Consider the following 22,659-nt stretch of genomic DNA (forward strand, 5'->3'; position numbering starts at 1 on the left):
CTGCTTGAGGTAATATGTAAATGGTCTGAGACAATCCCTAGTTACTTTAACCCAAGTCTCGAAACAGAAGATTGATACACTAGGGAGCCGTAGAAATGTACAAGTATGATCTCAGAGTCACTCTCATAAATATTTTAATTATGCAGGAAGAGAAAAATGCAGGACAACCAGAAAGAAGCAAATGACTCAATTTTAAAAAAGAGGAAATGTGTGGCTACATTATATATTGACCTCTGGATAAAAAAATATGGAATGGCTCTCAATTAGACTTAATTTGCATTTTTTTAAAATTTATATAAAGTCCAACTAAAAAGATCAAGAAAAATACATGAAAGATTATACAACGTACAGAAACTAGAAATACCCTATCACACATATACAGATACAGATACATTAAGAACGAAATTTGGTTTTCTTCACAAATTGTTTTATAATTTTCCAAAGTCTACACAGTGAATGATAGCTTAGAGTCATTAGTCTAAATATCAGCAAGAATTCACACAGGCAGGGCCTCTCGTTTCCACTCTCTGTTGCTTCCTTGATTTGTCACCAAGAGGTTAAGTGTTGTCTTATTCTGTTCAGGCTGCTATAACAAGATTCCACAGACTGAATAACTTACAAACAACGAAACCTTATTTCTCACAGTTCTGGAGGCTGGAAGTCTGAGATCAATGCATTGGCATAGTCACGTTTCGGTAAAGGCTCTCTTTCTGGTTCACAGCCAGTGCCTTCTCTCAGTTCTCACACAGCCAAAGGTCTTTCAGCACCTTCCTTCCTTCCTTCCTTCCTTCCTTCCTTCCTTCCTTCCTTCCTTCCTTCCTTCCTTCCTTCCTTCCTTCCTTCCTTTCCTTCCTTTCCTTCCTTTCCTTCCCTCCTTTCTTCCTCTCCTTCCTTCCCTCCTTCCTTCCCTCCTTCCTTCCCTCCTTCCTTCCCTTCCCTTCCTTCCTTCCTTCCCTTCCTTTCCTTCCCTTCCTTTCCTTCCTTTCCTTCCCTCCTTTCTTCCTCTCCTTCCTTCTCTCCTTCCTTCCCTCCTTCCTTCCCTCCTTCCTTCCCTTCCTTTCCTTCCTTCCTTCCCTTCCTTCCCTCCTTCCCTCCTTCCTTCCTTCCTTCCTTCCTTCCTTCCTTCCTTCCTTCCCTCCTTCCCTCCCTCCTTCCCTCCTTCCTTCCTTCATGTAAATTCCAGTTACCTAACATATAGTGTAATATTAGTTTCAGGTGTTCACAATAGTGATTCAACAGTTCCAAACAACACCTGGTGTTCATCACAGCAAGTGAACTCCTTAATCCCCATCACCCGTTCAATCCATCCCCCTACTGCCCCTCTCTAATAGCACTCAAGAGGGCTCTGCTCCCATGACTTAAGAACTTCCCAAAGGTCCCACACCTCTTAATACCATCATCTTTGGGGATTAGGATTTTAACATGTGAATTTGGGGGGGGGGACACAAACACTCAGCCCATAACAAGTATCCTCAGGAACCTGGCAATAGGGCTTCCATTGTCTTAAGCTCAAAATTCAGAGACGCAGTGATCTCCAATCATATGGAGAGCAAAGAAGCTAGTGAAATTATGTTTTTGTTGAGTTGTGAGGTTTTCAAAAATTATTAGGTAAGTCAGGTTTTTCTTTTATTTGTTTTTTAAAAAAATATGAGTCTCTAGAAAAGACCCAAGATTTCTGGGTTTTTAGAGTATGTTTATTTTTTTAGAGAGGGAGAGAGAGAGAACAGGAGCAGGGGAGAGGCAGTGAGAGGGGGAGAGAGAACCAAGCAAGAACAATGCTGCCAGCACAGAGCATGAGGCAGGGCTTGAATTCAGAAGCCTGAGATCATGACCTGAGCAGAAATCAAGAGTTGGATGCTTAACCACCTGAGCTACCCAGGTGCCCCAGAATTTTTTGGGTTTAAACTCCAGTCTCCTTCTCTAACCAGTACTGTGACAAGCCACTTCATTTTTCTGGAACTAAAATTTTCTTATATTAAAATCAGTACATTTCTAAGGTTACTTGGAGATAGAAATTTCTCTGACTGTATAAAAGGTCTATTAATGAGTGCATTACCACTGTAGTGAGTAGAGGTCGTGATGAGCAGAATATCTTTTACTTCATTTTTTTTAATGTTTGTCATTTGCACATGGCAAGAAAGCTTAATAAAAATCAGCAGATCACCCAAGGAAGTATCAGGACTGCCTCTTACTAAGTTGAATAAGAATAAGTAAGAAGTTTGTAAAATACTTTAACTCCAGAAAAAGAAAAGCCATTTAAAATGTGGTTCATACTGAGCACTTATTACACATTATGTCATCTTAAAAAATGCTTTTCAACTTTAAAATTTGCCTAGAACTTATGAGAAAGGTGATACTATATTACAGTGGGCAAAATATGAACTTTTCAATAGAGGACCTAGGATCAAATTGGGCATCTGTAAGAAAAATGTGTCTGGCCACTTACCATATAAAAATAACCAGTTCAAAATGCATATCTAAAAGTGAAAGGTAAAATAATAAAGTTTTTATTAAAAAGGAATCTTTGTGAACTTGGTAATGCAAAGATTTTTTAAATAGGACTCCAAGGTAGTAATCACAAGAGAAAAACTTAATCAGCTGTATTAGAATAAAATTAAGAATTTCTGTTATCAAAAACCACCTTTCAGAGAGTGATAAAAAATCTGCAAATCATGAAACATTTTCATAAAACAAATATTCAACAAAAGCCTGTATTAAGAACCCCTACCAATAAGAAAACAAGATAATTCAATAGAAAAATGGGCAGACATTAACACTTAATAAAAGAGCATATCCAAAAGTTTAATATATATGTTAAAAGGTGCTCAACATGTTAATACATATGATAAGTATTAGGGATTTGATAATTAAATCCTAATAAAAACCCACTGCATACCCATCAGAAGGAAAAAAGAAGAACATAGAAGTATTAGGCAATGACAAAAATATGAAATAACCAGAACCCCAATGCACAGATGGTGGGAGTAGCAGCTAATAAAACACTTATTTTTTAGGTTTATTTATTCATTTTTGAGAAAGCGAGAAGCACATGCGCACAAGTGAGCTGGAGGTGGGGAGGGGCAGAGGAAAACAGAAAGGGAGAATCTCAAGCACTGTCAATGCAGTGCTGGACCCGAGGCTAGATCTCACCAACAGAACCCTCAGATCACGACCTGAGCTAAAATCAAGAGCTTGACATTCAACCAACTGAGTTATCCAGGTGCCCCAACAATTTAGAAAATTAGATGCTCATACTACTAAAACTATATATACATAAGACTATATAACAATATAACACATACATAATAATATAGCAATTGTACCCCTAAGAATATATTTAACAATAAGCAAATATATTCCCTTGAAACATCTACTCTAATTGTCATAGCAAAAATATTTATATGTTCCAAACTGAAAACTATTCAAATGAACAATAATAATAGAATAAATTGCATAAATACCACTTGGCACTGAGAAAGAATAAACCAAAACTACATACAATATGAATGAAGATTAAAAAAATAATATTGAAAGAAGCCAGACACAAAAGACTATATATTTAGGACCCTATTTGTATTAAGTGCATAAACAGAAAAAAAAAAAACTGGGCTGCTGTTAGCACATGTAACATTGTTGTGCAAGCAGCCAAAAGGCACCCTTTCTTCAGGCTGATGAAGAGCATATGGCTTGGTTGATGGAGAGGGATGAATTTCAGCTCGTGCCAATGTTCATCACTGGCCATCCTTATGCAGGGCACAATCGTGTGTGGAGGTTCTGGGGCTTCCTCCCACTCATAAGAAACTACTCTGAGAAGAAATGCTGATCTTCTTGCCCTATAAATATCACCAATCTTTCCTCTTTTCTTTTACTCCTCCCATACTATCTTCTTGAAACCAAGGGGACACTTCATATTTACAGAATAAATGATCAACAATAATCAATGAGAACTTTAAATGGCAATGTGTAATCTGACAGCTGTCGTCCCCCAAAGCAGTATTCTATAGGTGGAAAAAGGAATATAATTCATGAGAACCCTAAATCTTAGGAGCCCAAAGAGTAGATGGCCATTAAGAGAAGACAAGAAGCAAAAATAACTATAAAACAGGTGAATACATCACAGAAATTTAGTATTAAAATGTTTATATCAATGTCCTCTCCAACTGATTTATGAAGAGGTTTTGGCACATAACCCAGAGGTTAAAACAAGAAGAAGAAAGAGTATATATTCTGTGTGTTGGCAATTATTGAGTATGGATAAATCTCACCCTGTTTAACAGTGAGTAAGTACAAAGGAAAGAGAAAAAAATTTTTGTGACTATTTTTATCTAAAGCAGATTTTAAGAGTACATGGCCTCTATAAAGGAAGAATAGAATATGATGAAGAAGAAACTTAGTAATTGAAGTAAATGAGAAGATAGTTTACAAGGAAATTAAAACAACCGGACCCCTGTTAATGATGGTAAAAGGAAAATTAGTGCCATAGAACTCTGGATCAGTAAAGGATACAATTGACCAGTTTTCATGTATGTAGAGGAAAAAAGCAAAATAATGTATGTGATTTTAAAAAAGCTAATAAAATTGGGGGATAGACAACAATAGCATAGATGTTGTCATTGATTTTACTACTGTTTACAATAAGGTGCTCCCTGCCCTGTAAGAAGATAATATATTTCTACCCAAATCAATATGGCTTACAGTGCCTTCCTGGAGTGGAGTATGCTTCTGTATTTTCAAATTTGGTCATGGGTTGCTTGGGCTAAGAAAACATGGTGGAAATAATAGTATGTAACTTCCAAGATGAACTTCTGGACAATACTCCATGTTTCTACCATTTCCCTTACTATTCCTTCTGCCACAGGAATGGCAAACTCCAAAAAGGAGCTACTCCTTTTTGATCAACCTAGATCACAGAATAAAAAATATATAAGTTGTAACATAAGTGACATAAAACGTAAACAAGATATAAATGCTTGTTTTGTAAATAAATTACTGAGGCTAGGGGCCATTTTTTAAAGCACAGTAAAGTCAAACAAAAATAAACATTAACTCTGGAAGGAAGATTCAGAGTAACTTCAATAGGAAAAATAGACAAGTATATAATGGGACATTTCCAGAAAAAAGAAATGGATATGCATGTAAGTTTAAAAGATTCATTCTGTTCTAGATAAAATCAATTTATGGAAATGCTCACTAATCAGTACTTGAGGAAAAAATTTTAAATTCATTGATAAAAGAGAAAAATGTTATGTACATCCAGGTAAAAAACATATAGCTTACTTAAATGAATAAAAAAAGAATTGATATTAACTTCTCCTTTACAAAACTATGTCCAAGATAAGCACAACACATGGGATGTTGAAGAAATTAGGTGGTGACAATATTATACATGGTTAAGTTGTTCCTTGTGAGGGGACAGAAAGGCATTCTAAGATATGTGTACATTCAGAAAATGTGTTAATGGCATTTCTCAGGCTTTTTTTATTGCAACTGTCAAAAACACTACATAAATTAGAAATAATGACATTTTTTGGTTCTCAGAATTCTGTTGATAAACCCAGCTTCTGAAAGGGCAAGGGCACAGTGTGACTCAAAAACAAGAACCCAGGAAGAGTACCCTACCAAGGTTCTCATTCTTCCCTGCCTCTTTCCATGTGTCACCTTCCCATGTGAAAGTAGTTGCGTCTCTTTATGAATAAGAAATTTATGGCTTAGAAAGCTCAGTAAAAACTCCTAAAACCAGTGATTACGACAACAACAACAAAAAAGAGAGAGAATTTGTCTTAAATCTTGTTAGAAAACATAGTTTTGAAGTTAAAATTTTCAGAGGAGAAGCTCTCCAATAGCAAAATAATGTAATAATATCTGGATTAAAAATTCCAAATCGTGTCCTTAGAGGTAGGAACAAGGATTAGAGACAGGGACTGGTAGGAAAAGTTTACTAAACTCTTTGAATAAATAGGACAAAACACAGGACAGAGAGAGGAAAAGAAAATAATCCATAAGTTTGAAAAATTCTACTTTTTATCATTTTATTATTAAATGACAAATAATGAAAAGATTCCAAGCATTTCCTCATGAAAAAGAATAGTAACCTAAGCTAAAATATTAAGAAATTAATACTTAGTAAGATAAAATCAGGAATAAGGTAGAACAAAGTAAGTATTACAATTCATAAATAAATCCAAGAGCTAAATTTTTAAAAAGATGACGTGGACAAACCTCTAGGAAAATAGAGAAGTAAAATACATAATTAATTAAATATGAAAAAAAATTAAGAGAAAAACATGCTCAATATTCAGGAAATATTTAAATTTTTCTAAGAATTGGTTTTCTAGGAAAATATAAATTATGAAGACAGATGCAAACGGATATGGAAAACCCCAAAGAGACAAATAGCAATAGGAGAAAAAAAAAATTGTCAAAAACCCACACCCACACAAAGCTAATCCTATATTCTTCTAGAATACACAAAAGGTGGAGCTGATTTTTATGTAGATGGTACAATCAAATTGAAGCCTAAGGAACATGTATCCTTATAGTTCTCAAAATAAGTTCTAGGACTGTAGATTGAAATCTATAGAGTAAAAATTAAGAACACACAGAAGAACAAATGAATACTCGAAGGGAAATGGACTTTGTAAAGTTGACCTAATTGCATGAAAATACAGAGAAACTAACACCTGATTTGACCATATAAACATGAAAAAAGCAAGATTACAAAGTAAATAACCTGCCAGGAAATACTTTGCAAAGTATTATTATGAAAAAACACATTTTTTTAGGATCCATATTATTCTGGCAGATTTATCAGAAAACATGAATACCTAATTTAAAATGAAAACTTACATTACAATATGAATGGTAATTCATAACAGAAAAAAATTAATTTTATTAAAAAAATTTTTGTTTAATGTTTATTTATTTTTGAGAGACAGAGAGACAGAGCCTGAGCAGGGGAGGGGCAGAGAGAGAGAGAGAGAGAGAGGGAGACCCAGAATCCCAAGCAGGCTCCAGGCTCTGAGCTGTCAGCACAGAGCCCACTGTGGGGCTCGAACTCACGAGCCATGAGATCATGACCTGAGCCGAAGTTGGACATTTAACCAACAGAGCCACCCAGGTGCCCCATAACAGAAAATTTTTAAATAACCAATGAAAAGTTGGGAGATACATTCAACCTTGCTAATATTCAAAGAAATGCAAATTGAAGCTACACTGATATACCATATTTTCATTTATAAAATCTGGTGAAAGATCTGTTAGCTTCAGTGGGAGAAAGCCCTTTTAACAGACTTTCTCACACATTCTTATATAGAGTATATACTTGTACAGTTTTTCTAGAGGTAATTTGGTAATATGTATAGAGAGCCCCCAAAACAGCAAAACATTTATCCTAGCAATAACATTAGAGAAATTTATCCTAAGGCTATGATCTGAGATGGGCATTAAAATTTATGTATGAATGTTTTTACAAAAATATTTTTTAAAATAATCATGAAAACTGGAACAAATTAAAATGTCCATTAATACAAGTCTGGCTAAATTATGAGACAGTACATGATAGAATATGATTTAGTCTAGTACTATTAATAAAAATAAGTATCTATTCACATGAAAAGATATTTTTAAATTTTCAAATGTTTCTACTACCATTTTAAAATAAAAAATTGAAAATTTATTTATAGCAAACATCAGCAATTGTTAGCATTTGATATGTAACCTGACAGTTGTATGCATATTTATGTAATTAGAAGATAATAGTTGTTCCACAAGCACTATTTTAAATAAAATTTGGCTTTAAAAAGTAATACGTGTATATGAAAATGTAGTTTAGATGATGTACATTAACATGGATTCACAGCCGTTTGAACAGTTGCATTTAAGAAGGATTGAATCAAACCTCGGTGCCATCCTAATGAATTCAAATCCCTGTCCTGTCCTCCTTAATGATTTTATCACTGTCTTAGAACAAATTACTGGAGGTGTGACATATGAGACAAGAGTGTAGGGTGCAGAATGTAAGAAAACACGTAGCAGTAGGGACTATGTAAAAGTGAAGAGTGCCATTTCTGAACATATTCTATTTCAGTTTTTGCTCCTCTCTACACTGTACAAGCCAAACCAAGCTCCACTCCAGGCCCCAGCAAGACTAAAGAACAAAGGTTTATGACCATGATAGGGGAATATTTAAGCTCAATCCATTATTTAAGCTCTTCCATGCATTTTACAGATATTAATTCATTTCATCCTTATACTGAGCGGTCAAAAGTAGGTAGTATTAGTATGTCTATTTTACAGATGAGATACCTGAGACACAGAAAGATTAATGAATTTGTCAAAAGTCACACGGATAGTAACTGGTGACACAGAAATTGGAACCTGGAGCTGACCCCAGAGGTAGGGCTTTTAGCTATTACACTACCAACAGACTTTGAAATCCTGCTTCAAGCCCTATGCAAGACATTGCTGGTGCACAAGGAAGTCAAACAGTCTCTTAGCAAACACATCATGCAACGATTGTCAAATATCACACAGTGTGGAATGTGTTCTTGTGGAGGAACAAGAAATACACTTGCAGCAGGGAGGCTGAAATCAGCTCCAACTCCTGGAGATGAGTTTGTCATGTGTGATTCTTTTCCTGAAATTATAACTCCTCTTCTAGCCACTCAGCCCTTCAAGCCCATGGTCTCCTTTAGGCTCACTTACCAGGGCACAGATACTGCCAGATATGCATGGATCCCAGCAATAATCATAGCTTGACCTCTAAGAAAAGGGCAGAAGCAGTAGGAGGCGATGTCCTCACTAATTATGCACATACATAGCATTTTCTATAACCAAAGGGTAAAATTTTAAGGCCTTAGATAATGTCAGATCCATTTTCTCAACATTCTTTATAATTTTGCATCTAGTTGTCCTTATAAACTAGGGGGGTATTGTGGAAAAAGTAGTGGTTCTGTAATCACCTAGATCTGAGCTGGAATCCCTGCTTAGCCAGGGACAAGGTGAATGATCTTACAGAAGGAATTTAACTTCTCTAACACTGTGTTAAGTGGGAATAATGAAAACTACTATAAGGCAGGTAGGTATTAGAATGAAACCTACTTTCCTTCCACGTTTGAAATAAATTAATGAACTCATAATACTCACAGCTCAGAATGAAAGCAAACCTAATAAAAAGTATTAAAAAATCTTGCAAGTATTCTTTATATGCATGAAATTAAAGCCCAAGACACATAAAAGATACATAAAAGAAAAAATATTATATTAAATTCCATCTTCTTGGCTGAAGAGAGGACCAAATTGTGTTTTATTCAATCCCCAAGACTAAGAAAGTAGCAGTTTCTGACTCAAAACCAAATTAACAACCTGTGGTTTCTGAGGGCAGTAGATATCCCAGACCAGGAAACCACGGCACTCTTGAGCTGTAGCCAATATAAAGTTAGATCTGTGCATATACGTGGTCATTTGTGAGAAAGAAAGTTCCACAAACTCCTGTCCAAGTAGTACATAGTCCTCGGAATGCAGACCTATGAAGAGACTGTGGGAAACTGAGATACTACTAAGTGTAGCAGCTATATTTTACCAAGTTGTTTTAGCCACATAAAACTCCACATTATTTCCAAGAGCAGATAACCAGTACTGGACTGGCCCATGCCCAAATTGGGTAATTGCATTCTGTCATATTTCAGATCTCCTTGGCACTTTTAATTAGCCATAATTTATACTCTTCCCAGTTTACAATCAAAACTGCCTTATATTGCAGCTGTGGGAGACAGGGACTAAATTAACAAACAGCTAGCCAATTATTGCTATTTTTCATTTCTCTTTTTCTTTACATTTCTATGGACTGCTGAAGGTCAGGGATTACTAGTTCCATTTTATAAAACCAGTGAGCCTTAAGCATAATCTAATATTAACATCTATGATAAGTTAGATTACAATTTAAAAATAAATTTCCTTTTGGATATATACCCATATCTTGAGACAGAAATAAAGAAGATAATGAATCTTTTCTAAAAGAAAAAAAAATCACTTCAATATAAATAGGGAGTATAGTGTGATTGCTTTTTTTCATTTTTTTCAATATTTATTAGATTTCCACTTGTACCAAGTGCTGTTCAAGGTGTGAGGTCCAGGGGATAACAATATGTCATTTCTCAGATCTTTAAATTGCACCAGCCCTAGTTAAATGCATTTAATATTCACAAGAGCTTTACGAGGTAATCACTAATGTTACCCCTATTTTACAGATAAGAAACTGAGGCAAAGCAAGTTTTAATAATTTTCCAGAGATATGATATATGAATATAACCACAGCTTCAAACCTTGGCCATTGGATGGCTCTTCACCACTGTGACCATCTCTACCATGGACAGAACAGTCCTGGACTTTAATATTACACAGAGGAAAGTGGACAATGATAGAGACTTTCTATTCAAGTTGAGAGATCTGGAACACAATAAGGAACAGGCTAAACAAACACCAGGGAAACAGTGTTCAAAGTGGAAAGAAGACCTGATGCCAGGACCCTGAGATGAAATAGATGTGGCACATTTGAGGAATCAGAAGAAGCCCACGATGGCTGAAACACAAAGGCTAGAGGGAGAAAGAGTGAATTTTGGTTGGAAGTAGGCACAGGATTATGAAGGACATTAACAGTGTAAGGTGATTAGTTTTTATGTGTAATGGGGACCTTTTGAGGATTTAAAAAAAGTAAACACATTTTGTTTAAAAGATTATTTTGAAGGGAAAATCTATTTAAGGGTGGGCAAGAGGGAAAGGAAAGAGATAATTTTCTCTCTCACATAAGAAATGATTTTTATTTGGGTTAGGGTGCATTTGGAGATTACCGAAAAGAAGAAGAAAAAATAAGAATATGTTTTTGTTGACTTTGCTGATGAATATTAGAGAGGAAGCAGGTGAGGAAAAAAGAGAATCAAGTAAAAACCAGAACTTGTCATTATTTAGGTAAACCTAAGTATTCCATCAAAAGATTTATCCACGGGATACAGGTGTGCTGTTTCGAAGGGACACATGTACCCCCATGTTTATAGCAGCACTATCCACAATAGCCAAAGTATGGAGAGAGCCCAGATGTCCATCAATGGATGAATGGATAAAGAAAATGTGGTGTATAAATACACACACACACACACACACACACACACACACACACACACACAATGGAGTATTACTCGGCAATCAAAAAAAATGAAATCTTGCATTTGCAACTACGTGGCTGGAACTGGAGGGTATTATGCTAAGCGAAATTAGTCAGAGAAAGACAAAAATCATATGACTTCACTCATATGAGGATTTTAAGAGACAAAACAGATGAATATAAGGAAAGGGAAACAAAAATAATATAAAAACAGGAAGGGGGACAAAACAGAAGAGACTCATAAATATGGAGAACAAACTGAGGGTTGCTGGAGGAGGTGTGGGAGAGGGGATGGGCTAAATGGGTAAGGGGCATTAAGGAATCTACTCCTGAAATCGTTGTTTCACTATATGCTAATTAATTTGGATGTAAATTTTGAAAAATAAAAAATAAATTAAAAAAATAAAAAAAATGAAAACAAAAAATGGATGGGAAAAAAAGATTCATGTAGTTTATTCTGAGAACTCTTGGTGAGCCCAAAAAGAGTATGAAATGTGATGTAAATTTTACTTTTTGGGGGGAGGTGGGTGGAAGGATGGTTGAAATAGGTGAAGGGGATTAAGACTACACTTATCATGATGAGCACTGAGCAAAGTATAAATTGTTGATTCATTGTACACCTGAAACTAATACTGTTTTTTAATTATACTTCAATTAAAAAAGTACATTTTTAATTTCATTATCTGTGTCAATAGACCTTTATGTTTAATTCTTCGTATTTATTTTAATGACTTAAAGTACATATAAGCATTCTTAACCTTGTTTAAATTATTTATTAATTTGTATAACATTTATTTATTATTTGGCAAAACTGCCTAGAGATATGCTCATTTGAAATCATTACCTATTATCATAGAAAGAGCTACACAGAAGGGCATCTTGAACATGGTTTTTTGAACAACACACAAGTAACACACTGTTTTTAGCAACTGGATAGAACATTGAATTATCATGCTGAGCTCATATCTCCATAAACAGAAGACATTTTATTTGCATTTTAAATTAAGGTGTGATAGGATACATCATGGTCCTGAAGTTGTGTGAATTGTGTGAATAAAAGATATCTAAATTAAGTTGGATGTATTTGGCAGAAAACTGTTTAAAGATTTTGGAAAAATTGAAAGTATTTGTCATAGGTCTTAATGGAATCTAAGATAATGTTAATACATTTTACTAAATGTAATTTACTAAAACTTAAATTTTAGAAAGATTTTATGTTTTCTTTCCTTTTTTTTTTAAATATTCAATGTGTCCACATAGGTTTAAGCTGGTGCTTTCACGAATTTTCTAGCACAATTTCACAGTCAAAAACAAACAAAAAACAAACCTGATCTCATAAGGTTTTGGTTAATTTTGGATGATCAAGAGATTAGAGGAAGACATGGGTGTACAATGGTAGAACATTTATAGTAGGAGATATCTATAGATTATCTATGATAAACTTTATATTCTATAGCCCTTACTGTCTCCTGAGCTCCAAACTTACTCAAGGAGTGTTTCCACCTGGATATCCTGCAGCCTGACCCAGCCTGGATGAAAATTACAATAATTTTGTTCTTGAATTCTATACTACTGTTAATAAAATTATCATTTACCCAATTCTTCAAGCTCTTGTGTTTAGAGCCTTCGTTAGCAATTTTATAACCTTTACACACCATCTTTCAGTAATTGATTATTTTTACCTTTCAAATATCTGTCTAATTTATCCCTTCCTCTCCTTTACTATCACCACTGCCTTAATGCCTTTCTTTCTCCATCCCTAAGCTGGATTGTTGCAGTAGTTCTCTAACTCATCTCTTTCAGCCCTTCCCCACTCCAACCCAGTATTCACACTGGTACCAGTTAACTTTCAAAAACAAAATTTGAAGATCATTTATAAAATGTTGATCTTTCTCCTTATTACCATCAAATTAAATCCATACAACTTAACATGGTAAACATCTCTTTACAAAGTGGTCTTACATAATTTTACCATGGTGTTCCATCTCTCACTATTTCCCAACAGAATCTTAACCATCTTCCAAATAATTGAGTTACACTGTACTTATTTAACCCCCTAAGCTTTTTAATACCTTGATTCAGCTTGCTTGAGTGACTTCTGCTCTCTTCTCACCTGAATATATTTATCACAAAACTGGATTATTACCTGTTTCCTATAAGAGAATCTTCTCTTTAAAAGTTTCAGAGTATAAGCAAAGAGTGTGAGGATAATCCCAGGTGGGAAGCCAACAGCAATCACAGCTCCTCTTCCAGGAGTTTTGTTTTCATTTTCTGTCAATTCCTGCCTAACATTTCTCAGATTCCTGGTTGGAGTTAGCTGCTAGCATCACCTTGAACTCTGATTTCCCCATATTCTTTTATACCAGTTTCAATTTTTTCAAGGAATTTCACTAGGGCATCAACACCATAACTTTTGATTCAGTAAGTCTGGGTTTGAAGACATGAATATATGTTTTATTTGCTATTAGAGTTGATAATAAAAGTGAAAATGCATAAAAATTTAGGCATAAAAACTGGCTTTGCTGTCACCAAATCCCACGCATAAATGCTCTTGCTGGATCAAAGTCTCTTTCTATTCCTTTGGGGTCTCTTTACCCCAAATTTTGTTTTGAAAATCCTATCCCTAAAACATACATCTTCAACCACCCAAATCATTCACTGTGGTTTTTCCACCCCCCTCCCCAGGAACAAGTTTGTACCTGGTATCTTCTGGTAAGGAATGGCTAGTAAATGAATGTTCACATTCCCCTACATGAGCACACCAGACACATAGCCTGGTATTCTTCTGCCTAATGAGGGATAAAGATTATTTCTTAATTTTTTCAGTGAATTTTGGTTCCCAGAATATATGATAAATTCTAAGGATGTTGCTATGTCTAAATGATAGAACAGATGCAGATAGACGACAGATTGTTATTCAGTCTAATGGCCTAAAATATGCAGAATGAAAGCTTTTAATTTTGAGTGTAATTACTTGCTCCGGTTGTATAATTGCTTGTCATCCAAGTTTTTTGTCCTAATAATAATAGGGATTTTTTTTCTTCTCTGCAATTTCTCACTCAAGGGAGAATAGAATACAAAAAATATATTGTAAACAATACACTAAAATTACATGGATATTAAATTATGATATATGTACAAAATTCCTTTTGAAAACTATATAATAATATTATTATCACTTAGTCTAGTCCTTTATTTTTCTCATGAAGAATCAAGTCTAGGAGATAAAATGGCTCTCTAAAGTTTACACAAAATACCTGTCTCTTGGTTCCCAGGAATCTTGACTCTGAGTCCAGTGTCTTTTTCATCATATCACATAGCTTCAATAGTCTTAAAGACTTAGTAAAATTTTCCCATATTTTCATAGATTGTTTCTCCTTTTGCAATCATCTCCCAAACCCCTTTGTCCCTGAATCTACCTGCGGTACAGATAGGTTCATCCAAGCAGGCATAGTGAGAATGGCCTAGAATTGATCTCATCCTCTAAATCTGGCTTGCCTTTGTGACTATCAGTTCTTCTCAGGTTTTGATGTATATTGTCATATAAAAGTAAGAAGGACAAGACTTGAGATGCTATTAATAACATAGTGCTATAGATAAAACAAGATTTGTTCCCTTTTCATTTTTCCCAAAGAATGTCATGTTACTAGATGAAGGGCCAGCTCCTGGAGGGGCTACCAATACCACCCAACCTTCTTCTAGATGTGATGAATCTCCGCAGAAGTCTGAATCGTCATAGTAATCTGGAGTGTGCTGTCCATGGTACTGAGAAACCAGTGCTAAATATAGCTCTGCTACAAAATCCTCCCCCAAGTGGTCAGTTAGACGGAGCAGCATCTAGCTTTGTGTTGCAGGGGCCTGGAGAAAGCTATAAGGATGTGTGACCATTTAAAAAATGTAACAGCTCAAAAAGGTAGCTTTGAGAAAACATTATTTATAACCACAACTGAAGTTAAAAAGAACAATCCACACCACCAGGAGAAACAGTTATTTGTAACTATTCTGCTTTTCCTAAAAGTAATACTCCTTATATGCTTTGAAAATTAGAGTAAGATCTTTGGCTGCTGTTATATTTCCCTCCAAAAAATTAAAGTAGTGTAGTGTGATATATTATAACTTTCAACCAAAATAATAAAATTATCCAGAGAAAATTAGGTACAATTCACCCTGTGGATATAGGAAAACTAGATAGGTGTTACCAATCGGCTTTTAAGCTGCGGTCTATGTGAAATGACAAAGCAGGAGCACTTGTGGACAAAGAAAGGTAGAAGCACCTTTAATGGTGTGAGTTACTGCATATTTAGAAGACACCTTCCATCTGCAACCCCTCCATGTAAAAATATCTCTTCATTCAGTTTCTGTATACTTGACAATGGATATGCATAGGAGATGTGCATCTAATTATTCCAAATGGCCTTGTTTGGTTTGCTGTTCATTTATCAGGAGTAGGTACACTCTATTCTAATTGGAGATGCTTTCTATGATGCACATAGAATCAAAATTGTAAACTACAGTTGCATCCCTCATGCCTCTCAGATAGGCAGTGCACAATTTTTATTGGCATCCACACCTCCTGACCCTGGTCTCTGCTAGTGTTATGCGATGTCTCCCAAGAATTCCCTGAGATGTGAAGTTGTGTGCTTAGTGGAGATTTGAGTCTCCATCTCATATATTTTATTTACAATTCCTTCTCACCTTACTCAAAATGGAAGTTTTCCTAATATGAATTATTAACAGGTAGTTCTAAGATGTACTTTAGAGTTCTCTAATCGTGCTATTATCATAATCATCATATCTAATCTGTTTCGCTGAGTTTCAAACTGTCTACACCATTAAGACGACAATTGAGAGTATAGGGCCACAGAAGCAATAACAACCATAAATGTCATTGCAAGCTATGTGCTCATAGGCCCTATCTGTGCTACTTGTTAACTACTGAAGTCTCTGTAAAACTTCTGTCTACACTCTTCTCCACTTCCTCATGTTTTGGACATTGCTGATACTTTCTAGGAAATGGATGTTTTTACAAGTATTTACCATTGTCACTGTTGAAGACATTACTTTTCTCATCATTCACATTGTTCTTGTTATTCCCCTGTTGTTGGGCATTTTACCATTAGAGGTACAAACATTTTGTTAGGCACTAGTGACCCCCCATTACTAAATCCAAAGGACAATTCTAATTCTTGTTTAAGTTCCGTTTCTGAAAGCACACACTCATTGTGGCTTTATGAAACCACCATATTCTTTTCTTCCACTGCTTTACATAACCATTAAATGTTAGTGTCCCTCAGCCTTCTACACCAGGTTCTTTCTACTCTACATTGACTAGGTGGCTTTGCCTGTTCTCAAGTCCAGTTATTTCTTATGTACTGATGACCTACTCCAACTACTTTCCAACTCATGTCTCAAATGTCCAACTACCTTTCAATATTTCTGCCTTGGTATCTTCTTGCTGGGCATTCAAATCAACATATCCAAAACTGAACCCCTCACTACACCTCCGACACACACACACACACACACACACACACACACACACACACACACATCTTTATTGTCATCTCAATGTTTACTCAAAAAATTAATCCAACATCCATAGTTATCCATATCAAACTTCTGGCAGCCATCCTTCATGCCATCAACAATCACATTTCCCCCTAATACTCAAAGAAACCATTTCTTACCCATTCAAGCTTCTAAATAACTACTCAATGCTTTCACTTATCTTTACCTTCAGTACCAAGAATACATGGTAACAGGTCATGGTACCATTATAGCAGTCACTGTCAGCTCTTACCTGAATCGTGACAACAGCCTTGCCTTCACTGATACCCAGCACTACATTCCTCAATTGATTCTTCACAAAGAAGGTATCATAATTTTTAAAAAGGTATTTTATTATATTGATTCTCTTATTTAAACTCTTGAGTGTCTTTTCATTGCCATTAGGATGAAAACCAAACCTACCAGCTCTGACCTCTATTTCTCCAGCCTTTCTCTTGCTACTCCTCTTTCTCTCTTTGTTCCAATTATATTGACTTTTTAAAAATTCATTGAATAGGCCATATTCTATATTGATTTCTATCTTCACTTGCTTTTCCCCCTACCTGTATATTCTCCTCACTTCTATTTATGTGGCTAACTTTTATTGATCATTCAGCTCAGTTTAAATGTCACTTTCTCTAAGAAAACATTATTGTAGCTCCCTCATTCCCTCTGCATAGACTTAGATACTTTGTTCTTGCTCCTGGTACATCCTCATCATTTATTTATAATCATTTCTTTCATTTTCTTTATCTCCAGTGTCTATCACAATACTTGGCACAGATGGACACAAAGTCTATTGTCAGATGAGTGAAAGTAGAAAGTTTTTTTCCCATTGAGTTAATATGTATTCTTGTTCTATCTATAATAATAAAATGCTGCCCTACATGCAGAATACACACTGGTATATATGTTTAGTGTATCTGCAGAGAAATGGAGAGGGGAAAGAATTCAGGGTTAAGTTAGGAGATATCGCAGAGTGGTTTCAGGCCAGATACAGTTCTTCAAGGCCTCAAGTCAATTAAAACTGATAAAATTCAAAAAAGTAGCTTTGGATTTTTTTTTGTCATGAAAAAGGTGTTTATTTTGAACTTCTGATTTTTGCCTTTCAGCGTTTTGGGAATACTTAAGAAGAGTGAAAGAATTGAAAAGACTGTACCTCTGCAGATTTCAATTGAATTCCTTCTGAATAAAAAAATCAAAGAAAAACTTTCATGTTTTTTTTTTTTATTTAGTCTAAGGAGAAAATAGATAAGCTATAAGTGGCACATTGGGATAGTCCAAATACAAAATTATTTCTATCTGGGTTTAGAATCGATAGTATGGCCTTTCATAGAAATCAGAAAATGCATGTTGCTAATTATTATTTGCTTAAATATTAAAGAAGCTTTGCTTTACCTTTACACATATCTGCAAGATTCTGTACAATTTCAGAAGCAAACATGGGGTTAGGAATTTTAACACTAAATCTGGAATTTTTTTTTAATTTTTTCTTTTAATGTTTATTTATCCTTGACAGAGAGGGCATGAGCAGGTGAGAGGCAGAGCAAGAGAGGGACATAGAATCCGAAGCAGGCTCCAGGCTCTAAGCTGTCAGCACTGAGCCCCATGTGGGACTCGAACCCACAAACCATGAGATCATGACCTGAGCCAAAGTTGGACACTTAAGTGACTGAATCACCCAGGCAACCCCAAATCTGGAATTTTAACAACAAAAAATGGATACTGTGTAAATTATCTAAAATTGTTTACAAATGACTGCACAACTGTAGCAAATGCATATACACTGAAATTTTTGTGTACTGGTGAACATAATAAAAACAAAATACAACAATAGGCTAAACTATATGATTTTTGGTTCTACTAGTTAGCAGTGTTGTTTTCCTAGCTGACAATAAGGGGACCATATTTTTTTTCCCCAGGCAGGAACTATATATATAAATGGGTATTTTAAAAAGACTTGTGTTGGCCTCTCATCCCCTCCCACCATCCCATACTCCCTCTGTGTGTGTGTGTGTGTGTGTGTGTGTGTGTGTGTGTGTGTAGTCAATGAGAATTTAGCTCACATCTGGTTTCGTTTGGAGATCCCGCACAGAACTAAGCTGAATTATCTAACTTAGTTTATGGATCATGATATCTTCTGTTTCATGTTTTCTGTACACTGGCTTAATGATACTCAGAGCTCAAGTGGCACCAAATAAACTATGTTTAAATGCATTTATGTATATTAAACACTTTATATAAGGTTGTTAGAAGATGGAGAATTCACACAGAGCTCCAACTCTTCATCATTCTGCTCCCTTCCTTTCTCTCTGCCTTTCCCCAAACCCCTAATTTCCTCATGAAGGGAAGTTCCACCATATTTTTGCTTGCTCTACACCAACTTATGTCTTGTGCCTCTCAGGGTCTCCTCTGTTTCCCGATAAGGAGCTTATTAAGCTTGTTCCCTAAACAAAAATTATTCTCTCATTAAAAACATTGTTTTTTTTTTTAAAAGTTGTTTTCAGCTTTAAAAAAAAAAACAAAACCAAAAGAACTTTACCATGTTATAATAAGTTGTGTCTTTTAAAAACTAATAAGCCTATTAGTTTATACTTTCTATAATTTTCTTTTTTTACTTACTATTTTAGAGAAAGAGAGAGAGAGAGAGCAGGGGAGAGGGGCAGAGGAAAAGAGAGAGAAAGAGAGAATCTCAAGCAGGCTCCAGGCCTACTGTAGACCCTGATGCAGGGCTTGATCTTACAAAGGTGAGACCATGATCTGAGCCAAAATCAAGAGTTGGATGCTTAAGAGACTGAGCCACCCAGGCACCCCCTACACTTTCTACCATTTTCTAATAAGGTAATAAGGTTATGCTGATGTGTAATAATAACACTTTTGGGGAAGGAAAATAGTACCAATGATCTTTTGATGATAACGGAAACAATATAATTAACCAATCTAAAATTTAAAAATATAAAATAAACTGATTACTTTTTTTTGCATCTTAAAGTAAGGAAACTATACTTTTATAAAAAGTGGTTAGCATATTTTTTAAGATTGTAAGTAAGTTAATTAGTGAACATCTGGATGACTGATTAAATCTGTGTGATTGGCATACATATCATGCAAAAATTATAACTTAAGAGCAATTACTCTAAGTATTCCTTTGTTGACTATTTAAGTAACTATGCCTAAATATATAATAGTTTCCCTTGTGTTACTTTTAAAATGAATACTACTTTACGTTCTTAGAGTAGTACCTCAGAATTAACATCACTTTACTGAACAAATTAGTTAAGCTTGAGATGAAAATGATCTATTGAATTCATCCTTTACAACAACTAGGGAAGAAAATTCAGTGCTTCCTGGAATGAATAAAATACATGGAAAAAAGGCCAGAAAATTTGATTCTGCTATTTGAATTGAGCAAGTAGTGAATACAAAATTTGAATTTGTTTCAATTCTGCCTTGTTTGAAAACAGGCTGCTTTTTATTTTTTTAGACTTCTTTTTTATTTGTAAAGGTTTTTTTTTTCTACCACCTCTCCAATAGTAAAAGGGGAAATAATTAGAGTAAAGAAAACTAACAAAAATCAAAATGAGGAGTCATCTGAAGAACAGTCGGCAGTATAAAATGTTAGCTATTGACCTTTGAAAACCTTCTGTCCTAATTAATAAGAGTCTTTTATAGGAGAGGGCTGGTGAACCATCCTTTCAATCAATAAATATCCTTCATGTAAGTTGTGTTGTTACCCAAGATTTGATAAGGCCAGATAAATGTTCCTTAGATTCTAAAAAGCTGTTAAGATCTGCAAGACAATGCTATTCTTTTAGACTTCCTAGAATAAAGAAAATAATATATAATTAGTGCCATTAAATTGAATAAAAAGGTAAAACTACCAACCTTACTCTGCAATCTTGGAATAATTGGAGTTAAACTCCCACATTATAGCCCTTGCGTGTTTTGAGTCACAATGTGAAGTTTATATTGGCAGAGATGATTGAATATCACCTGTGAGTCACTTAGAATGGCCTGAAAGGGTGACAGATGCAATGACAATGATCAGAGTACATTCTAAAATAAATTAATGAGACTGTTTGTATTATCCATTAAGTACTTAATACCAAGAACTTGGCCAGTATTATTTAATGTAAAGAAAATTTGAAAACCGAGCCAACATGGCAGAGAAGAAGGGGAATCCATACTTCCCGCATCTCTTAAAGAAGTGTAGAAGCCAAAGGACTTTGAACACCAGAGCCTAGGAGGAAAAGAGACTGAATCTACTAGGAAGAAAATGGGAAAGCTGGAAAAAAGATAGGTGGGTAACTGTGAACTGGGGGAGATAAAAAAGGCCACGTGAACATGGAGGGGAGGGACCCCCTTCTGCAGAGAGACAAAGGGAAGAGAAAGACCGGCTAGGGAAGTGTAGGACCATATCTGGACAGGAGAAAGACCTCAGACTGAGACTGAGAGGGATCTGATCTCTAACTGTGGGGCTTTCTTCAGACTGGAGCCGGCTGCCTGCTCGCACACCTGGGAAGAAGGGGAGCCAGGCCTGGGTGCGGTGGTAGGTCAGGGGCTCAGTCTTCAGTTGGAGAAGTGGTTCCCTCCCTGGAGGGCTGCACCATAGCATGGAACCTGGCTGCATCTGCCACCCTGGGCACAGTGGCTGGGCCAAGGGCACAGTCTGCAGGAGGAAAAGGCAGCCATCTCCCTGGAGTGCTGTGAGAAAAGACAAAGCCTGGCTGCGACTGCCACCCCAGGGGCTTTTGGCGAAGGCGGCAGCTCCGTCCTCAGTAGGAGAAGGAAGTCCTCCCTGAAGTGCCACGGCACAAGGCCAGCTGGGACCACATATCGCAGCACTGAGAGGTGCTTCCCCAGTGCCAGACTGCACAGAGTGGGACTTTGAATCCTAGCCAAACGCAGGGTCAGGTGAGTTGGTGAGATAGAAGGACCACCTCATCTGCACCTGTGGCACACTGAGGACGACTCAAACTGAGTCTACCCAGTCCGGTTCCATGGAGAAGAGACTGGGGGACCCATCCCTTGCCCCCACCACCGCCACCACCAAGGTGGGGCCTCAGGGATCAGTCCCAGGGCCCATAGTGGAGGTGGGTCCAGATAACACCCCTTTGCACTGGGTAACTGCGTATCCACTGGAGTGGCACAGACCCTGAGGATGGCTACTCCCGACAAGCGATGCAGCATTGCCTGGATTAACTCTAGGTCAATTCTGGATATATAGATATTTTCTCTCTCCCCTCCCCCATTTCTCCTCCTTATCTCTTCCCTCCCCTAAGCTGCTTACTCTGGTTATTGGTCTGTCTAAACAGACATATTTAACCCATTGTTTTGATACATGTTCTACACCTCCTTCTTTTTACTCCTTTCTCTCTCTCTGGAATAATCAAGCCATATAGTTTCTCTGTCTGGTTAACTTTATCTTTGTTTCATTTTCCCTGCCTGCTTCTTTATTTTCCTTTCTCTCTCTCTGGATTAAGCCTTTTAGTCTCTCTACCTAATCAACGTTTTTTTCTACCCCCCCGCCCCCGCATCATTTCTTCTCTTTGTACACGCTCTTCCACACTCTTTACTTATAGTCGATGTTTTTTGGTTTTATGTTTTTGTTCTTTATTTTTTTTGTTTTTGTTTATTTGTTTGTGTTATTTGTTTTTGTGTTTGCCTGTTTTTGCCTCCTGTTTGTCTGTTTTCCTTTACAGGGCTACTCCAAGGAGCAAATCAAACCACACCTGGTGGAGTGTCCAAAATATTACTATGAGTAGGGTAATAAAATAACCGAAGTCAACAACAGAGAACAAGTAACGATTTCTGGAAAAAAAAAACACCTCCTGAAGGGCCAGCCCCTGGACAGTGTATGACCCTCCTTTAATATAGCAGTGCTCACAGGTGCAGACACAGAGCAAGCTTTCAAAATGCATAAGGGACAGAAAACTAGCCAAAATGATGAAACA

Source organism: Felis catus, chromosome B2 (genome assembly GCF_018350175.1).
Source record: "Felis catus isolate Fca126 chromosome B2, F.catus_Fca126_mat1.0, whole genome shotgun sequence".
NCBI lineage: Eukaryota > Metazoa > Chordata > Mammalia > Carnivora > Felidae > Felis > Felis catus.